At 41.3% G+C, this 17,683-nt stretch overlaps 1 protein-coding gene across 1 annotated transcript in view; it reads right to left on the reverse strand.

Moving 5' to 3' along the window:
• plxnb1b (plexin b1b) overlaps positions 1 to 17,683 on the reverse strand; it is a 143,328-nt gene that overhangs the window by 81,550 nt on the left and 44,095 nt on the right. Inside the window, exon 3 of the mRNA XM_022208187.2 lies at positions 15,785 to 15,891. The gene's annotated coding sequence lies outside the window, so the exon portion shown is untranslated. The remainder of the gene's footprint in view (positions 1 to 15,784; positions 15,892 to 17,683) is intronic.

Here is a 17,683-nt window from a genome sequence, read left to right on the forward strand (position 1 = left end):
TTACTGGAGAAGACGCAGTGATACCACAATGAAAAGTAAAAGCTAAAAGTGGTATTTAAGTATGTAATTTAATCATCAAACTGTATCTGGAGTAGAAAATCCATGAATAAGCAGCCCTACGATGTCACAGCTCAGTGTGTTGAACATTATTTTTAACCCCTCTATTTACGGCTGCACCATATGATTGTTTTCATTATGCATGAATCTGTGGATTATTCGCTCAGTGAATCCACTATTTGGGTTGTAAAAATTCCGAAAATAGTGAGAAATAATGTCACGGTGACCCAGAGCACAATGCTAATGCCATCCAACCCACAGTAAAGTCTGAATTTATGCTGTTCACAAACATACGAAGCCCTGAAGAAAAGGAGTGGCGTGGAGGAGAACAATAGAAAGAACAGGAGGCACTGCTTAAATCACACAAATGTTCAGCTGTCACAGAAAAACGCCTCAAAAGACAATCGGTGTGCACTGTGCCGTTTAGTTTCGGTTGATGCCATTGGCACATTACAGTAAAAAAGAGGACAATGGGCTGAAACAATAGTTTAGGGAACTACCAACACAGAGTAGGAGCTACGAGTGTGACACCAGCACTCTACTGCATAAACAGCCCAGTATTCAAATGTATGGAAATAAATTCAGGAAAAAATAACCACACATTGGCTGTAAACACACCTGTGCAGCAGCCGGTGTCCCTTTGTTCTTAGCTTTGAGAAACCATCTCAGCACTGCAAATGCTCAAGTGTTGCTATGAAGGAGGACCGATCAGCGACAAAATGAAAACCACAGCCAGATAAAGTGAAAAACATTATGATGATGAGTGGCATACAGAAGGCAGCAGGTGAAGAGTCAGTTCTTGAGGTTGATGTGACAGGAAAAATGGGCAGAATCGGAGCAACTTTAACAAGAACCAAACTGTAACGACTATATGGCTGAGCCAAAAGTGGTCCAAGGAAGCAGAACCAGTGAATCAGCAGCAGGGTCACAGACGTCAATTGATTTGGAGAGCAAAGGCTAGCTTGTTTGGGGTCGTCTTAAGGCTGGGTTATGCTTTCTGCACAAACGAGCTGAGCGGAAATGAGACGCTTGGAAATCTGTTTGAGAGACCGTGTGTGACTTTATACTCTATGTGGCATCTGCTCTCAAACTGCAGGGGGCAGTGTATCGCAAACACACCAGTACTAAACTAGAGTAGAAGAAGTTTGTCATTGTTTACACCACTTACAACATGGCATTTTACAAGTTAGTTTTAATTTCACACGATGAATTGTTCATCACCCGGTTGTCATGGTGATCTCAGTGTGATGAATCGTATAAATGCCTTTATTTTCTGAACTTCTGCTGCTAGGAGCTCCTGGTCTTCTGCCAGTTTTCACGTGTCTCCGTCTGTGTAGTTACAAAAATTTGGAGGTGTGTGGCTGACAAAATGACGGAATTTGTCAGCACGGAGCCGCATGGACTTCACGGACGCGGCAAACATAAAACAAGCTTTAAACGTAATCTGCAACCTGCCGCTGTACTATGCCCTGCAAAAAAATAAGGGGGAGTGATGTTTAAAAAAAAGTTAAGCCAAATTCATAGTACTCTCCTTTGCTTAAGCATGAATGTCTCCTGCTGCTGAATCGCAGGAAAAGTGTTGCATAAATTCGAGCCAGTTGTTTGTTTCCCATTGACAATGTATGAAAATTGGATGTTTTTTTAGACAGCTAGCAGAGCACAAAAACACATTCACTGAATTTAACAAAAATCGTCTATTCATGTTGTCCTCCTTGTGTGACGATCACGTTTTTAATGGTTTCTCATGTGGTAAAGCTCCACAAATCTGTTGCACAGTAAACACTGAAGTTTAAAAAAGGCAATCAAATTGCAACATCTGTCAGAAAAATCCCAATTAGACATTTTCCTCATTCACGCAGATGCTGGGGAATCATTGGCATCTGAAGAGACAACCTTTATCTAGAGGGGTGTTAGGCTCACAGAACATGAGTTTCCAGGACTTCCACCTGAGAAGTTAGATTATAAGCATAGATTTGAGGTTGCAAATCTTTTTTTCCCTCTTACATCGTGAGGAAAAACTTAACTGTACACATTCAGCTTCAGGTAACAAGAAGAGCAGCGTTGCTATGAAACAAAGATTCGCCCCCAACGATCCTCTCAAACACTGAAACTCTTCTGGAAATTCATTTCCGACTGACATGTTACTCACCTCAAAGCAGTTTTACACAACACAGCCCTCTCTGTCTCATTCTCTCTACAAACCGGCACCATAATCCTCTTTTCTTCGCAACACTCGTGTTTTTCTGAGAAGCAGTTAGCTGTTGCAACCTGAGGATAATATTAATGGTGGTGTTCTTGAAGAAAAGGGCAGTGGAGGTGATTTTTGAGCAACTCACGGAGGGGTCAGCCAGACCTGCACACACACACACACACTTGGACGTATATAAAGGCTCCTTTCTGTGCTTGCCTGGGCAACAACAAGGGCAGTGCAGAGAGAGTGAAGGGTAAATGTTAGTGTGACTGCTGTGTTGTCTGGTCCTCTCTGAATGCTGTGAGTGTAAAACACACCGGTACACAAAGAGCCTCTTTGTGGTCCCATGTGGCTAATGCTGCTTTTCCATAGTGTTGCCTTAGTAAAACGTTAGGGTGTGTGTTGCTTAAGGAGCCAGGCTCATTGCGCTGCATACAGAGGTGAAAACGAAGCTAAAGAACAGATTCAGGAGCTCTTATGAACCAGACTGCAAAGGAGCCTGGAGAGGAGTAAAAACTAAATGAACTTCACCAACAAATTATAATAAAGGAAGAAAGTCATTATCATATCAAAGCAAGAGTGCTTCCAGCCATTGCACGGTTTAGTTTAATGCGTTTTCACCTTTAACAGGAGCAAAAGAGTAGGGAAGAGACATAATACGTGAGGAAAGAAAAAAGGGAATGACATGTAAGGAAGGTCTGGGCTGCCGCTTGAAGGCACCCATGTGGTTTGTGTCTTAACCGCTCGACCGACGGATCGCCCTTTTCTGCACCATTTTAACAAGCCATGAAACCATCAAGAGCCAGCGGGCATTTATACAGCTGATATTAGGCTGATAACCAAGACCAATGTGGAACGAAGCACTTATACACAGTTGAATTTGCTGGGCAGCTCAACCAACTAATTGTTTCTTTAACAAATCTGTAATTCTCTCTAAACCTAACATAAAAAAATCTATCAAAAGTCTGTTTCCTAAAAAACTGAACAGACACAATTAAGTTCTGGCCATGATCAGATTTTAGCACTTCCTTGTTTCTACACATTGTTCTTCAATATATCCTGTATTCCCTGGAATAGAAGTAAAGAAGCTACTTAAAGTTATTGACACATCCACAGAGGGCACTTGGGGATAAACTCTGTCCTGAATACATTCTTGTTGACTTCACCCAGCCGCCTCTTTTCTCCAGACTCTGTCAAATGTCTGGGATTCCTCATGGAGGTGAGCGAGACCTGCTGCTGCTGCTTCATCCCAGATTTAGTTCTTCTGGGTGGGAGAAGAAACCACAGCACAACAGCCTCTTATGGAGCGCAGACAAAGTTCATTGAATGAGCTGCTTCCACAGCAAGCTGACGGCTAAAACATTAAACACACACTGAACAATAGTGTTAGTCCTCTTCTCAATAGTTTGTGCAATACTCGCTTCCGTATCATGGGCTGTGTCCGAAATCGCATACTCACGTACTACATTCTCAATGAGTATATACTGTATACTACGTACTATAGTATGTAAGTATGATTAGAATGCCGACTGTTCACACTGTAGTATACTTCTACGTTTCCCATAATGCATTTCAAACCTCCGACGACAAACTCCGGAAGTACGGCTATCAAATATCTCAGCTGAATGCCGGCTTCAGATCGATTTTACGCTAACAAACAGTCACATAATTAATGTGGCAATTTCAAGCCGGCACTCCTCATGCAGTTATTAGCCAGATTATGTGAATCGTTTCAGTTGTAGCTGCAGGCTACTGGAGGTAGCTGCTACTTGTTCTGTATGCAAAGCGAGCTGCTGCAAATAGCTGCAAGCATTCAGTAGCACGTTGTGAGGCGTCTGACAAATTTAAAACGTTGGTCAGAAAACTCCTATTTCTCAAATCTGTGGGGTGATTAGGATGACTACTTAACCACATAAAATAAAATAAAAATCGCCGCGGTCCGGCCACATATCCCGCGGAGGCTTCAATTTCGGTGGATAGCTCGCAAAGCATTATGGGGCGGTTGAGTATGACTAGTGTGGTCACCGCGCATACTTAAAATTTTTCCAGAAATAGTATACATCAGTACTCAATCTTTTCATACTGTCTAATGTGAACGCACTACATACTTATTTTGACGTCACATTTAGTATGAGTAGTACGTTAGTATGCGATTTCGGACACAGCCATGTAATATTTCACTTTCATGTGTAACATCGTTAATGAAACGTACAACATTTCATCTTCATGTGTGACATTATGTCACTGTAAGGACTTCAATACAAACAATAATATGAATATAATTTCCAGTATTACTTTTCTCAATGGCTTTATATCGATAGTTTCCAAACCATGTCTAGCATTTCACTTCATTTACAAACTACAATGTGCAGTATCTCATATTTTCATTTCTCAGCTGCAATATTTCACTCTCACATGTAGTATTTCATTGTTATGTACAACATTGTCATTGTAATGTACAATATTTCATGTTCACCACATTCATCCGGTGCAATATTTCATTACCATCTGTGATATTACCTATTACCTCATGGTATCATTGTCAGCATTACTTTTTACTGTCTTATTTCAGCTAATATGTTTTACTTCAGGAATGTAGCATGTTTTTATCTCATTGCCTTTCTACTATTTAGGTACTATTTTGCTTATTTTATGTCATTTTTGTCTTTTCTGAGCAATATTTAGCACAAGAACGTACATAACCTGCTCTTTTATTATATTATAAACAGTACAATCTTATTCTTACACCGTTTATTTTCTTTAATTTAGTTTTGCATAATGACTTTGTGCTCTTCTGTTGTACGCTGCGAACTCAAGGAGCTGCTAAACTGCTTTTCGTTGTAGCTTAACAGTGACATTTATTCTATTCTGTTCCATCAGGATTAATAAAGTTTTACCTTATCTTAACTCTCATATTTCAGGGTGTGCTTTCGTGCACCTCTGCAGATGCATTTCTAAGTAACTGTGCTAGCAAATGTTAGAAAATGTTTGGAAGGGCCGAGCAGCTGTGCTAAAGTCACATTATCTGAGGTAACACCATGATAACTACAGCTGCAGTTACCTTTCAGTGTAATACAGACACAGAAATATGACACTGTCTGAAGCTATGAGCAACCTCGAACAGAAAACCCACTCTGCCACAGTGGACCACCCTGAAGGTGGGCTTGCCATTGTGGTTTGGGCCACCCTTAGTGAACGCGCCCGTATGATGTCACCGCTGCCTTGAGCAAAGCATGCTGGTCCGACAGAACTGACACAAGGAGGAACGTCACAGAAGGGAAATGTAAATTAAAAAAGAAAAAGACATAAGAGCTCGGCGCATTCCTGTCAGATTGCTGACTGCATAATATTGTTTGCTTACCAACTGACAGCACAGTGTGTGTTTCCATGCAGAGAGAAGAGATATCATCACCTCTGCCTTTTTTACAAGGCAGAGGTTTACAATAAGGGGCTGAAGGACGCAAAGTCAGTCTGGTTATTAGACTGTAGAGGTCAAGAGGGATAACGTCAGTAGTAAAAGGAGGAGAGAGGGGCTTCGGCTTCCCCTCATAATCCAGTTTTCAAGACACATTTCCTATACGGGGAGAAACATGTATGATTTCCCAAAAGCTTGTCATGTATTTCCTGAATTTTCCTCATACTTCAGACAATGAAAAGCAGGGCTTTTTTTTACCGTTGCTCATTTTAAAAAAAAAAACTTGCAAAAGCTTGTAACTACAGATTATTAATATAGTATAAGAGGCATTGCTTGCATCGTTTTTCCTCACTAAATTACAGTTTCTTATGTTGGTTTAGATATTGTGATCATGTAAGGTCTCATTAAAAAAAATCTCCAGTGAATGAGCTACCTGCCAGGCAAAGTCTGAGGTAACATCATTTTGTTTCAAGCCAAAATACAGGTGTGAAACACACAATGATCAGATAAATTTGATATGACCATAAATACTTGCAGTCTGTACCATTTGATAGTTAAACCGTTGCTTTCTTTGTTTTTACAAAGCCCTAAATTAACCTCAAACTTCAGAGTTATAGCATCAGGTAGTATCTTGTGTCAGCTGCAGGTTGTCATTCAAATGTTGCACATTCTGGGAAAATCTGCTAAAAATACTAATTAAAGTTTGTTTTAGTCCACTACTGTTAGTTAAATGTTTTGCTGTTTGGATAATTTCTGCCCTCTAATGGGATTATGCTTTGGGTCTTCACAAGAGTCCAAAAGAACGTGCACCTCTTGTAGAATTCACAACCCTATATGTAGACATTTTAGCTGCTGTCGAAATGAGCTTTTGAATTTGCCTTTAAGTATTAAGAAGTTATGTACACCAAATGCCCTGTGCTCAAGGGGTTACATTAAGTTGTGAGAACAGCGTTACTAGGTAGTGTCAACGTGTTCGATACTGATGTTGTCCTAAGGTCTCTGAGGCCAACCGTTTAACGAGTTAATGATCAGATAACATATATGTCACATGGTATCAGTGAGTCCCAAAGTGGGGACATAAGTTCTGGAGGGAGAACAGGCGCATATACTGTATACTGTATCTACTCTCTGTCAATTCATTGTGTCTATAAAATTTCTCCAAACCCCTTCAAAATTCAGACATAAAAAGTTGCGTCCCTGGAACTGCTTTCTATTAGAAATCCCCTAATGTAACACATTGTATTCTATAAATGCAACACTATAATTTGAAAACAGTTCATAATTGTCCATAACCTCAGTTTATTGCTGACAAGAAAACAAGACAGTAGCTGCTGGAATGGCTTCATCATTATATTAAGATTGTCCATGATTAAAGATTGTCTAACCTCAAGTCCTCAAAAGGTTCCAGTTCTGGACAAAGTCCCTGCTTTGTAAATGCTGCTACCACTTGATAAAAGTACAGTCAGTTTACACTATGTGGTGGTGTGACAGAAAACAAATGGAACCACTGATTTACACCAACTTTGATTTGATCTTTAATGTAATTTTACCTCAACTCTTTCTTTAAGGTGCAAAATGGAAGATTTTGAACACTTATGCAGCAATAATACAGCAGCAAACAACTACTAGTGGAGAAATGGGGGCCCTTAGAAGAGTCTGAAGTCCCTCTCTGTTTCTGTAATATGAGCTTCTCTGTTCCATGTTTTAGTAGCTGGTAGAACTGTGTGCACAAGTTTGTGCATGTGAGTCCCTCCCTTTGAAACCTTCCCATGCATATAAACAGACTGAGAGTACCTTCAACACTGCACTATAAAAGCAAAAGTGTAGTTTGAAGTGGCCAGGTGGTGTTCCAGAAACTGTGAGTTTAAATACAGAGTATTTTATTTATGCTATTTTCATAATTTATGTGCACTTGTTTCATTTTAGCTCAGTGTGAGTGTCTACTGGTGTTTTGCTGTGTTTTTGTTGTGTTCAGAAACATCACGTGGCTCTGAATGTTGCATGCAAAACTGTGAAGGAAAAACTCAGTCCTAAACACAGTAAGTGACCCTTATTTTTGAACTTATCACTCCTTTAGCTTGGCCCATCATTTACTACTTTCACTATATTTACTTGTAAACATCGACACAAACTGATGGGCACCATTTTATAAATCACTGATCACACATCTACATTTTAAAAGAGCATGGCTTTTTTAAAATCTACTTATACCAATGAAAAATATTACATATTGTGGGGGAATAAGCCTGTTTACTACAGACTCCCCCCTTTAAATCCTAACATTTGAGTCTACACTCCTGCAGCACAGATGTAGGAATGCCTCGTCTCTCACCCCCATTACATTTTCTTCACTCTCTCCCCATAAATAGTGCAGCATCTCTGTAGCAACTCTCTGCATTCAGAGTTAAATGCTCACACCGGGAACATTTTGCTCTTGGCTCCGGCTTCACCTCCTACAGGGAATATACAGTAAAAATCTGCGCCACACAGCATGCATTTAAAGGTGAACCAGAAAGAATGTGGCTTTAAATTATTTCTGTTAACACTAGACAATGGGGAATGTAAAAATTTAAAAAGGTCTTGAAAATTTATCTGCGTTTGAAAAGAGCATGACTTTCTTTTTTCCCTCTGGGGAGGACACAGCGGAGCAGCTTGTTTTAAATGCGGTCGAGTGTACACACAGTAACGTCACTGTGTGTGCCGCTTGTTGCATGGTGATATTGTTTGGATTTTGGTGGTTCTTGCAGTGTTCTGGGTGGACGTTAAATCATTTCGGCGGCTATTTTCAGCAGCTCGCTGTGCATTCATCAACTTAGAAGCCTGCAGGACTGAAAGGCATTCATTTGGAAGGAGAAGAGCTGCCTTCACACTGTATTTTGGAGCAGCAGATGGCGTTGACAGGCTCATTTCAGTCAAATGTAACACCACACCAAGATGCGTTTAGGTGACATCTCGAACCATAAAGGCTTGAGGGGGTCATCTGAATGCACTGATTTATTTGTACAAGCAAAGTTTGTCACTGTTTCAATCGAATGCTGACGTGAAATAGTGTCTTTAAAGATCAGATAAAACTCGGATACTGAAAGAAGAATATTTGATGATTTCTCCAGAAAACTACCACAGTATAAGTCCCAGAAAAATGTCTGTGTTCCAAGGTTGGGTTTCTACTTTTAAGTATAGTTGTAAATTTCTATGAGGTTTTCAGCAAAGTTTTCTTGCTTCTGGGCCGGAGCCGAAAAGTTCCAGTTTCACTTTTGCTCTTTGGCTGCCTCTTCGAAATATGTGTTTTTCTCCGATAAAAAAAGAGCCCCATTCTCTAAAAAAAAAAAAAAAACTGGTCTGAGCAGCTGTAGAAGAACATTGTCAAAAGAAAATAATCTGATCGAGGCGTGGCAACATGGCGACGAGGTAGTCACGTCTTTACCAGCTCCAGCACATTTATCCATTAATTACTGTAAAAACGTCAACTTTACTTGCTTAGCTGGCTTTAGTTAATCTCCAGACAATTCGAGACACAACACATTATGTCTGGGAAAGGAAACTCTCGCCAAGAGCGCTCAGCTCGGGGCACTTTGGGCCCTACTACTCGACAAGTTAGCGAGAGGGCTAACCCCGCGTCGCCAGCTAGATTCAGCGACGCTGGCGGCGTTGAGGATGGCGGCTCCATCTCGGCGGTAATTGAGCTTATCGAATCTTTCCGAGCTGAAACTCGCTCGTCTTTGGACACTTTACAGTCTACTGTCGACTCATTTTCCTCACGTATGGTTGCGGTTGAAACTTCGCTCCAAGAATGTGACGACAGGCTAACCGCTCTAGAGGCTAAATGTGAGGCACTGGAGAAATGCAACAAGTTGCTGACAGCCAAGACGGAGGACCTTGAGTCACGGAGCAGGAGCCAGAACCTGCGCATACTGGGTGTCCCAGAGAATTTAGAGGGGCCACGAATTACGGATTTTATGACTGACTTCTTTGCCGTGACATTGGGTGTGAATGTCGGAGATGGCCCGGAGCTGTTGGACCGGGCTCACCGCCTCGCATCTCGGCCAACCTCCGGCCCAAATGCGTCTCCGAGACCGGTGATAGTTCGGGTTCATCACTTCAGAATGAAGCAGCGCATCCTTCAGCTGGCCAGGGAGAAGGGCCCACTCTCGTTCCGAGGACACCCTGTACATATCTTCCCGGACTTCACAACCGAGGTCGCTTCGCGGAGAGCTTCTTTCAACAACATTAAGCAAAAACTCCGGGCTGCAAACATCCGATACGGTCTCCTGTTCCCGGCTCGGCTGCGGATCACGTTCAATGGCAGGAGGTACAGTTTTAATACACCGGAGGATGCAGAGAAATTCTATGTGGATACCATAGCCCCGGCACTCCAAGCAGGTGAAGCACCCGGTACCAACGAAAATGAAGCATGAAAACGACCTCCCCTCATCTCACTGGGCTTTTCTCACATAGCAGCAGCGCGGACAGACCGTCGGTTCGGCTTCGGGCCTTTTTGGACTAGTTCTAATGTCTTTCCGTCTTGGTTATCTATACTCAAGAACTGAGTGGTGAGTTCATATAACACCCCAGCTAAGTATATGTTGTTATGTTCTATGCATAATGTGCAGGTGTGTATGTATATGCATAAGTATATGTGTGTATGTATATGCATGTATGTGCATCTATATGTATAGTGACGTTTGTATATCTATTTTACTTTAAGTGGAGCACTGGTTTAGGTCAAGTAGGATGCTTAATGCATATTTTTCTAGATGCCCCGTTTGGGGGGCATTTGGGGAGCGGGAGGGGGGTGTTCTTGGGTTTTGTTTTTCCCCACACTTCAGAGGTATGTATTTGTATTTGTATTTTTGTTTTTTGTCTCGGTCAGAAGGGTTGTACTGAACACTAGCATGTTGACAAGGGAATCAGGCAGATCTATAACATATACTGAATGGAGTAATGGCTGATAATACAACAATTAGAATGTGCTCTTGGAACGTCCATGGGATCCAGGACCCAGTGAAACGCAAGAAAATACTTAACTTCTTAAAAAAAGAGAAAGTAGAGTTGGCATTGATTCAGGAGACTCATTTAAATGACAGCGAACACTCCAAACTGAGGAGAGATTGGGTGGGCCAGGTCTTTTATTCCTCCTTCACTTCTAAAAGCAGGGGAGTAGCTATCCTAGTTCACAAGTCCTTACCTTTAACAGAAGTGGAGGTTGAAGCTGACACACTAGGCAGATATATTATGACTAAAGGGACTCTATACGGAGAGCCTGTCTCCTATTTAAACGTATATGCTCCGCCTATTCGTGCCCCAGATTTTTACACTAAAGTGTTTTCTATTTTCTCAAAGTGGATAGTTGAATCCTCTGTGATAGCTGGAGATTTTAACTGCTGTTTGAATCCACGTTTAGATAAATCTAATAGGTCAATACAGTCTAATACAGGGCAAGCCCAATCTCTACTTGGCTGCTGCAGGGACATACATTATATTGATGTGTGGAGAACTCTTCATCCCAATGATAAGTCATATACATTTTATTCTAAAGTACACAAGTCATCCTCCAGAATAGACTATTTTTTCATCTCTGAATATGGCCTTCAGACGGTGCTTTCTTGCTCCATTGGTAACATTCTCATTAGTGATCACGCCCCGGTGTTTCTGGTCTTGTCCAGCAGAGTACAACGCCCTAGGACGCAGTGGCGATTCCCAAATCATCTTATTAAGAATCCGGACTTTAAACAATATTTTACAGAACAGTTCAATTACTTTATTACAGAGAACAATACTCCTGACATTTCCCCTAACCTTCTGTGGGAGACTGCCAAAGCAGTCATTCGTGGATTTACAATTTCTTTCTCTGCCAATCTTAAGAAAAAGCAGAGAGCTGAGCAGCAGAACCTCGAACAAAAGTTAAGTGAACTCCAGGCAGACTTTAATGCTAACCCATCAGTGGATTTAAGACTACAAATTGATGCTACCACTGCAGCCCTGGACATTCTTTTATCTAAGGAGGCTCAGAAGTCCCTTCTATTCGCTAAACATAGGATGTATGAATTTGGGAATAAGCCAAATAAATACTTAGCGAACTTGGTGAAGGCTAAACCCACCCCCCAGGCTATCTCTGCTATAAAACATACAAGTGGTAAAATGATCTATAACAACAAAGACATTAACAATTCATTTGTAGAGTTTTACAAAAATTTGTACAGCTCTGAGACGAACTGCCACTCTGACTCTCTAGCACATGATTTTCTTTCAGCTGTTAATCTCCCCCAAATTTCAGATGTACAAAGAGAGTTTTTAAACAGGCCTATTACAAGTGAGGAACTCAAAGAGGCTATCGGCACTTTAAAAAACAACAAGGCTCCTGGGCCAGACGGCCTGACCCCAGAATTTTATAAAGCTTTCTGTGACTTGCTGACTGGCCCTCTGCTTAACATGTTGTCATATTCCTTTAGCTCCGGGGCTCTTCCCCACACTATGATGGATGCTAACATCTCTCTAATTCTTAAGAAAGGAAAGCCTGCAGATGACTGTACCTCCTACAGACCAATCTCTCTGCTGGACATAGACCGGAAATTACTTGCCAAAATACTAGCCAGGAGACTTGAAGGTGTCCTTCCTGATATCATCTCTGTGGACCAGACTGGTTTTATATCGGGTCGCAATAGTAGCAACAATATGAGGAGACTGTTGAATCTTATACAGCACAGTTCAGGGTCAAAGGTCAAATCTCTTGTGATTTCTCTGGATGCAGAGAAGGCCTTTGATAGGATTGAATGGCCTTATTTACTGGAGGCCCTTTCTAAATTCAACTTAGGTGATAGTTTTATTAAGTGGATATCTCTTCTTTATGCTGCCCCGCAAGCTTCAGTCATCACAAATGGTCTGAAGTCTCCTGCTTTCACTGTGAGGCGTGGGTGCAGACAGGGCTGCCCTGTCTCACCACTGCTTTTTGCCCTTGCTATTGAGCCCCTAGCGGAGGCCATTAGGAATGACCGTTTAGTGGCAGGTATAGAGGTCGGTCCTGTAAACCATAAAATCTCCTTGTATTGTGATGATGTCTTGTTGTTCCTCAGTAGCCCAGAGACTTCTATAGCTAGGGTAGTGGAAATAATTAGTGACTTTAGTCAATTTTCAGGCTATAAAATTAATTATTCTAAATCTGAGGCGATGCCCTTGACCCCTGACCTGCCCTGGTCTCCCACTTGCTCTGCCCCTTTTCGCTGGTCCCCATCTGGATTTGTCTATCTAGGCATAAAAATTACCCCATCAATTTATGGCCTTTACAAAGCAAATTTTGTACCCCTGATTCGCAAGATTAAAGAAGACCTTGCTCGATGGACAGCCCTGCCTCTCTCCCTTCTGGGTAGAGTAAATCTGTTTAAGATGACTATACTTCCACGTTTGCTGTACCCGTTCCAAATGATCCCTGCTCTCTTAACACGCAAATCACTCTCTGTTCTTAACAGTTCTCTTTCATCTTTTCTTTGGAAAAATAAGCGGGCCAGATTAAAACTTGCAGTTTTGCAACGACCTCTGGAGGAGGGGGGTCTTGGGGTTCCAGACATTAAACGCTACCAAGTTGCATGTTTGTGCATTTATCTTTGGCATTGGTTCAAAGAGGACCCAGACTCAACCTGGCTATTATTGGAGGCTCACCCAGTGACCCCTGTTCCTCTCTGTAATCTCTTACATATTTCTAAGAAATGGGTTAGCCTTAATGTTAAAAAAAACTTAATTCTACAAAACACCCTTAAAATCTGGAGACTGGCAAGGAAATTTGAAAATCAAGAGGGTTTCCTCTCTCTCCTTACTCCTATTCACTCAAACCCTGATTTCCCTCCTGGTTTAGAGGATCACTCTTTTTCCCTCTGGGCCACTAGGGGTATTAAGACTGTAGGTGATCTTGTGGTGAATGGCTTCATGATGTCATTTGATCAGCTTAAGGAGAAATATAATCTTCAGCAGAATCAATTTTTTAGATATTTGCAAGTGCGCAGCTTTGTCACCTCTGTCATTAAATTATACCCTAATGGTTTCTCCCTCTCAACAATTGAGGATATATTGAAAAATTCCGACTCTGAGAAACTCATTACTAAGTTCTATAGGGCCCTGTTAATCCCGAGCACTATCTACACTGCTCGTGCGAAAGCCCTCTGGGAGGCTGATTTTGGAGCTACTATTTCTGATGACGAGTGGAGTGGGGTTTGGCAGAGCTCCTCAGGTTGCCTATCGACAAATAAAGCCAGGGAATTACAATTCAGAATCATACATCGGCTTCAAATTACCCCAGTGAGACGTAACAAGTTTAATCATTTGCTTTCAAAATACTGTAACAAATGTCAAATTAATGAAGGCTCATATTTTCATTGTATTTTCGACTGTCACCTTGTAACTGACTTCTGGTGTCGTGTCTGTAAAGAAATTGACATTATTTTCAAGAAGAAACTATCCCTAAAACCTATCTCCTGTATTTTGGGTGTTCAGCTTACTGCAGTGAATCTAACCCCTCCCTCATTGAAGCTGCTTCAGGTGTTGTTGTTTGGTGCCAGGAGATGTATTCTTCTCCACTGGATATTGGACACTGTCCCATCTACCTCACTTTGGATCAGGAACATTATAGAACTTGTCCCTCTTGAAGCAATAAGCTTCTGGCTGAAAGACAATCCATTTAAGTTCTTCAATATGTGGAAGCCTTTTCTGGACTATATTGGCGAGGATGGGGCCCAGGTTCTGCGGAGGGGTCTATATGGACTAGCATGGACTGAAATATCTGAGCACATCCACCTTTAGCTCGCCACTACCTGATCAATGTATGTGATGCCCCTTGAGTTACTATTCTGCACAATGCCTTCTGCGCCTATGTTGTATGCTATCTGCATGTTTGTACATGTCTATATTTCATCCTAGTACCTTGATGTTTGTGAGGGAAATGTTCTTTATGTTCTTATGTTTGTACGTGTGTTTCTAAAATTAAATAAAAAATATATATTAAAAAAAAAAAAAAAAAAAAAGAAAATAATCTAAACATTCTCAGTACTTGGTCAGCTAAACACACTGTCTTTGTGACTTACAGATTCATTCTTTCCACTCAGCAGGTGTAATGTACATCTTCTAGTGCATGTAAAGAGATTTGTTTTCGCACTTTGAATCTCAACTCAACCAAAACTGTCAGGATAAAATCATGAATCTCAAATTAACCCCAATGGCACCGCAATGTCTGTCTTGTCTGCTTGTCTTCAGATGGTATATCTTGTTAGGCTTGATAGCTACATCTGTCAACACTTTTATTCTACATGTTGCTGTTACCATTATTTTTGGACTGAAACCCCAAGTCAGATTCCTCATATGTGTGAACCTACTTGGCAATAAATCATTTTGATTCTGTGGTTCAATGATTTAAATGACAATTGTGCAAATTTCATGTATGCAAAGCTTCGAACATTAAAAAACAGATGCATTAGAGATGTTTTCTTCCATTTTACCAAACAGGATGCATGGAAAAATGCCATTGTTTTAGCATTAACAAGAAAACTCATGTATCAAGATGGCATCTCCAATGAAAAATGCTCCTCTTATACCCAGGAGAAGACAATATGGGGAATAAATTGGTGGAGAAATAATGGATTGGCTTTTAAATGTGCCTCCAAGGCAGAGAGAGAGAAATGAAGATCCGCTCGTACAGATTCATCCAAGAGCTAAGTGTAAAGTGTGTGTGCATGATGGTTAAGAGATTCTCTGTGAAGTCTCACTCCTCCACTCTTAACAGTCCCATTCATCATTGTGCTCAAGAAAGCACAAGGGTCACCAGCCCTCCACTGTGCACACGAACATACGCCTCATTATACGGGGAGGTGAGGGATAACAGCATCCACCGGCTCTGCTCGAAATTCACCCAAAGCATCATTCACATCCAAACAAGGTCTGAGTGACCTGACCTTGGAAGGCAGGCAGCAGCCAGCACTTTGCTTTCATCTGGCCAGGAGGCAGGTAAACAAGACCAGGCATCCAACAGAAGCAGCCGGGATCTCTGCTGGAGCAGTTTCACTGATAACTCCCCTAAAATGTTTCAGTGTTTGGTGAAAAGAGTTGGGTAACAAAACAAAACAAAACAAAAAAACACTGACCTGATCCACTGCGGTTCGCCTACAACAGAACGAACATTTGGCTTTTCACAGAAAGTAGGGTTGCCAGGCTTGATGACCAGACAGGATGGTACTCGATGGTGAGACGTCTACACATTAGACAAGAAGACAAACCATTTCTCATCAGTGTCAAGTACAGATTAAAGAGCAAAAACTGGTGAAAAAAACTTTGTGATCAGCATCAGACATTCAAATAGTATTTAGTTATGTAGAGACTGCAAAGAAACCTTTAAGCAAGCAAGTTTTCCTCTTTCTTCCCCAGCAAGTCCAAGATTGGCTTTTTCCTAGACTACAATCATCCTCATAGTGAACACTAGGAATCTCCTTATATGTTTTCATTTATTTGCTTGTTGGTTTGTGTTGCTGTTTGTGTTGTGTTTTTTTTTGGCAGGATATACATTAAATGTAATGTTTTAACAGCATGTGACAGCAGAGAATCAGTCATTCACAACTTGGCTTCTTCATTAATTAGAGTGACAATAACTGAAAATGTAAAATAGAAACAGCAGTTATTAAATTAAGATGCTCTTCTCTGTTTATGCAAGGCCAGCTGAGATTGATCAGCTTGTCTCCTGCAGTTCCATCTGCTGTTCTTCAATCATTTTTAAGATCCAAATCTTAACATATTATTAATTATTATTTTCCAGACTGTTTCAGGTTAATCTGTGGTTGCCTTCTAACTTAGCCGCTAGCCGTTAGCATAGCCTTAACCACGGTGAGAGGAGCTAATTTCCTGGTTTGTGGCAACAGCTTGTGTTTCTTGTTCAGTTTTTGCTTTCTCTAATTGAAAGACATTTCTGAGATGACAGAGTGACGACAGACAGGGAGAGGACCTGAAGTAGCCCATTTAATTCATCAATAAAAACACCAATACCGATAACTAGTTAATTATTGAAAATACTGGTCTATCCCATTCCAGATATTCAAACAGTAATCAATCAAAATCTTACACTTGAATGAAGAAGAAGGTAGAGCATACAGACACCTTTAGGAAAGCAGTTTTCCTTTTTCCTCCCAAGCTATCCTGGCTCGGCTTGGTCCCCGACTACAACCATCCTCTTAGCGAATTCACAAAAAATGGAAACCAAACATGCTTCCCAAAATGTTGCAGCGCTCGTTTAAAACCATCCGCATCCAGCTGAGCCTTTGACACCAGTGTAGGCAGCTCCTAAGCCTGAGCTCTGGTTCAACACTGCTGCTAATGGGATCGATGAGATTACACAGCGTCAGGTACACAGCTGCCTGGGCACTGATAAGCTGGCTAAAGGGTGAGGGGTGTGTCAGGGCTTCCAGCTCCCACACAGAAACCTCCCATTCAGTGTTATGACAGGCCTCCTCCTCCTCCCAACCCCAGGAGGTAGAATAAAATAAAATAGAACACCTTTATCATCACTGCACAGCGTACAATGAAACTAAGCTGCGATCCTGTCAGCGCGTGCACAAAATCAGACAACATTTTGAAAGTACAGCAGGAAACGTGTAAAAATAAAATAAAAAATCTAGTAGAGAAACAGAATGTGCAAGTGCATCAATGAAAACATGGCTTTTTCTTTTAAAGATAGCTTATTTGGTGTATTAAAAGTGATAAAAACAGCAGTTTAAGTGATGTTGCACTTTTGGATTCTGCACATGGCTGAACATATGTGAAAAAGTAATGGCTTAAAGTAGTGCAAAAATGGCATCAAGGTGCAGTTGCATGTAAACGTGTGTACTTTTAGAAATAAATGTATGATCCATAAGGTAGTAAAACCCTTAGCTCTCTCCACACAAAGGAAAATCCATAATGTGCTCATCTCATGGAGCTGAAGCCGGAGGGGCCACTGGTACACTTCAGACATCCATCAGCATGTAATGATGGTCCCAGTAAATTCCCAGTATGGC

The sequence above is a fragment of the Acanthochromis polyacanthus genome, chromosome 5, assembly GCF_021347895.1.
Source record: "Acanthochromis polyacanthus isolate Apoly-LR-REF ecotype Palm Island chromosome 5, KAUST_Apoly_ChrSc, whole genome shotgun sequence".
Classification (NCBI taxonomy): domain Eukaryota; kingdom Metazoa; phylum Chordata; class Actinopteri; family Pomacentridae; genus Acanthochromis; species Acanthochromis polyacanthus.